Consider the following 4,463-nt stretch of genomic DNA (forward strand, 5'->3'; position numbering starts at 1 on the left):
TTGCAAGTTGTTTCACAATCAGCATTACATTTCAACTATTTCACTCTCCCCACCTCAAATCCCCTATCCACACAAAGAAACTCACCCAGACCCCTAAGCCACTTGCCAATGCTCAATGTGCAAACATTCCCATGAGCTGAGACAGAAAAAGAGGTAAAAATGGATGCGTTTGTCACCTTCTTTCTCTCCCTACTGAGTCTAAAGCACTTGTTTTCACACACTCACTGGAAACCAAAAGACTGGGGGGCATTCTCTTCCTCTCTGCAGACTAGAAATCTCACTTTTTGCAAGGTTTGGATTCTGCTAAATTTTCATTTCAAGAAATTATTTAGAAAAACCCTATGAATTGTCAAGCTTGAACAGTAAATTACAAATTTGGATAAACTGGCATCAGAGCTAGAGAAGTGGTTGTTTAAGCAGTACCAGTGACCCTCAGTGATCAGCCCAAACAACTGTTCCTATAACGCCTACTGACTCGACCGCAGATTTGGGAGAGATACAAAGAAAGAATAAACCTTGGGCCTGGCCCCTAATGAGTTTACAGATGAGAACCAGAGCAAGGATTGCCCTTGTAATTTACTTAATTGGAGCATGGAAACAACCTGAAAGTCCAGCAAGGGGGGATGCATTAAGTAAAGAATAATACTTCCGTACAGGAAGAAAAATCCAACCATCATAACACTGAGGCAGCTGTAAATGTGCTGATAACAAATGATCTCCAAAATATATAATTTTTTTAAAAAGTAAGGAGCAAAATCAAAATGGTAAATATAGTATGTTACTATTTGTGCACAAGAGAACTTACACTCCTTCCCACAACTCGCCCCCATCCCCACATATACTCTGTCTCTCTGTACATATTATATTGTCATAGAATAGCCCTGGAAGGATTCACACACACACACACACACACACACACACACACAATAATGGTTACCTCATTATATACCTTTTCAGAGTTTTGATTAATTAATTGGAGAATACATTCCCCTGGTTCGAAACTCAAAGGAATAAAAGGGTATATAACGAAAAGTGTCTCTCCAACCCTGTTACCAGCCTCACTCAGCATTCCTGCCAGGAGCAACCACTGTGACCAATTTCTTATACATCCGTCCAGAGGTATTCTACTCATTTATACACACACATGTTCATACATATCTTTTTGTGTCCTTTTTAAAACCATGGACACGTATTGATTCTTCCTATCATTTATTTATTCTTTATTCTTCCTATTAAAATCTAGATACACAGTTATGGATATTCAAAGCTGTACCCCACAGAGATGTACGATCAATTGTTTCAATAAATAAAAATAAATACGATCTAGATAATTAAAAAATGGCCCATGGGAAACAGACATGCAGAGAACAATAGAGTGTCAGAAGAACGTGAGGAACACAGATGCCTCCCCAGGTTGAAGTGTCAGAGAAGACCCTACAGAGGTGACAAGGTGGACCTGGAGTTGTTAAGAAAAACCTGGAGATCAAGCTGCTTAAGAAGGGAAGCCTCCAAGATGAGGCTAAGCATCTGGCCTTTGCGGACAAGTAAATGAAGACCAGCCACAGCCTGCAGTGTCATTGCTATGAGGGAAAGACCCCAGATCCCAGGTGGCAGCAGAGGTGCCCAGGCAGCACCCATGGATGACCCTCTGCCTGAGCAAACCACGGAGGAAAGGAGAGGGGGTGGTCAGCAGTTAATGCTCAAGACTATACTCCGCTATATAATCAAATCCTATACTTTTCAGAATTCCTGCTGTTGGTTTGGGCTTTTATAAGAGTCCCAACCCTTTTTATTATTTTTTTCCAGGCTTTTTTGTGTTTTCCTTATGCTTTGGGTTTCACAACACGCTTTGGCTGCCCCTCCACTCGCACCTGCCCCCCCACCCCCCGCCATCCGACCAAGTCATTGTTTCTCAAGGGAAAGTCAGAAGCAATTGCTTTCTAGGGAGAAATTCTTCTCATGGGGTCTCCTTGCTTAATAACAAGTTCTCTCTGTGACTTCTACAGGAAGGGGAGAAATACCAGTCAGGACCCCATGTTGAATGGGACCAGGAAGACGTCCAGAATTCTGGGGATTTCAGAGATCTATGATGTCTCAGAATAGAGGACCATCATCTACCTTCCAGGCCTTCAAGGTCGTTCCTAGCAGAGATGTCAGCAGCACCAGCCTTCCATGGCTAGGTGGGGATCCCTTTGATTCACTTATCTCAGGCCACGTGTAAGGAAGAGGGGAGTCAGTGACCAGCTTACTCCCAAATATCTGGCAACAGTCAGATCAGCAGTAACCCCTCACATCCAGTACAGATACAGTTGAACTTGCTGCAGTGTCTGAACTGTCCCCATCACTCATTCTATTGGAAGAAGTCACTGAAGTCCTCTGTAAGTGGCCAGTGATTTTTGTAAAGAGAGACCATGTGACACAAAGCCATCATCAGTCATTCACAGCTGATCTTCGATAAAGCAAACTTACCCTCGAAACCAGAGCAGACTCATGAAGAAGAAGATACAAACTGAACCGGAGGAGACCGTAAGGACTACCTAGCTCAACTCCATTATTTTGCATTTAAGGAAACTGATTCCAGGGCTACCAGTGTAATTGCAAAGCAAATTATTGATGGGAAGAGGTAAACTCACTTCCATATCAGGACTTATTCCATGGGATCAATTCATGGAATTGTGCCATTTTAGAACTGAAGTGCCCGGAAATGAGAGGCTTAGATCAGAGTCAGAAATTTCAGAAAATATGTTGGGAAGGCTTAGGCAAAAGAGGCAGTTGTTCCTGTTATTGATGTGTGACACACCACCCCAAAACTTAGCAGCTTAAGGTAATGATAATGCTGCTTTTGCTTGTGAATCTGAAATGTGGACAAGCCCCAGGGGGGACAACTCATCTCTGCTCTGCTCAGCATCAGCTGGGGCAGTTGGGAGGCTGGGATCATCTGAAGTCTTGTCCAATCGCGTGTCTAGCTGTTGATGCCAGCCATCCGCTGAGACAGGAAATGGAACTGTGGCCAGAGCCCTACATGTGTCCTCTTCATGTAGCAACTCAGAACATGGTTCCTGGGTTCCGCAGGGTGTGTCCTAAGAGAGAGCCAGGCACAAGTCAAATAGTTTTGTACAACCCAGTCTTGGAAGTCCCATAGCATGTGCCACGTTATGTGTGTCATGGCAGTCACAAAACCTGGCCCATCTTCAAGAGGAGGGGAATTAAGTTACAACGTTTGATGGAGAAATATCAAATAATTTGCAGACACCTTATGAAACTGCCACAATAGGTAAATTTCCAAAGCTGATTCTTCCCAACTAATTACTAAACAGGCCCTGAGTCAAGATGTAAATGTAGGGGTTTCCTTGGTCCAACAAAAAAAAACCATAATGGAGGAATATCATTTCTAATTCTCTTGGCTTCTGAAATTCCTGAATCACCCGGCTCACCCAGATTCTGTAGCTTAAGATATAGGTATCTCAAGAATCAAAAACAAAAAAATAAGTCCTTTCATGTTTCAGCTTCCTAAAGCAGAGAATTCAATTAAGTCCATCAGAAAAATAAGTGAGGCAGTCAGTGAGAGTTTCAATGAGGGAAGAATAGAGCAGGCACCCACCAACTTTCAACAACAAAGGCAAAATAAGAATCTTAAGGTCTTACAAAAACAAAAGAGACCATAGCAAAATGGTTTCCTAACAATCAGCTTGGGAATGCTGGATGGGACTCACCTTCTCTGGCCATTTATTGGAAATCTATGGACACAAGAATGATCCTTCCCTCCCAGGGTTAATAAGGCAAGGCAAGATGCTCTCTGAGTTTTGCAGGCAAGGCGTAATGAGAGGGGACCTAAGTGCTCTTTGACCATTCGTATTTCTTTGATAAGGTTTCTAAGTGCCAAGGTTTTCCACCATCTAGTATTCTTCTGGGCTAAGGTAGAAAACCTTCTATCTGCCTTTATTACAATGCAAAAATGCATCCCATTAACCTCTTAGTCCTGCAGTCACACCACCAAAAAAACACAAAAAAACCAGGATTCTGAGGAGAGAGATGCTTAGGCCAAACTGGACAAATTTTGACAAGTGAAAAGGTAGATAGAAATGGTCTAGGTGGAGGGGAAGAGTAGAGAAAGTTGTGAAATACAGAGGCAGGCGAGTCAAAATAAAGAGGAAATGTCACTAGAAAGGTGGGGGAATGAGTATTAGCAGAACAGTTAGAAGGAGCAGGAGCCCTGACAATAAACATGGATGACAAAAATTTGCATCTGGTGGAGCTAAGGAGCTGAATTCTCCACCTCTGTAAAAATCCATAACCCACCAGCTGTGGACATTTGCCTTCCTAGGGTCTGGTATGTGGATGTGTAGATGAGGTCAAGAAGGGAGGGGAAGACAGTCCCACCACCTAATCTCATCAGTTCTATTCTCTCCTCTCTCTCTCTCTCTCTCTCTCTCTCACACACACACACACACACACACACACAC

Source organism: Galeopterus variegatus, unplaced genomic scaffold (assembly GCF_000696425.1).
Source record: "Galeopterus variegatus unplaced genomic scaffold, G_variegatus-3.0.2 Scaffold4111, whole genome shotgun sequence".
Lineage (NCBI taxonomy): Eukaryota > Metazoa > Chordata > Mammalia > Dermoptera > Cynocephalidae > Galeopterus > Galeopterus variegatus.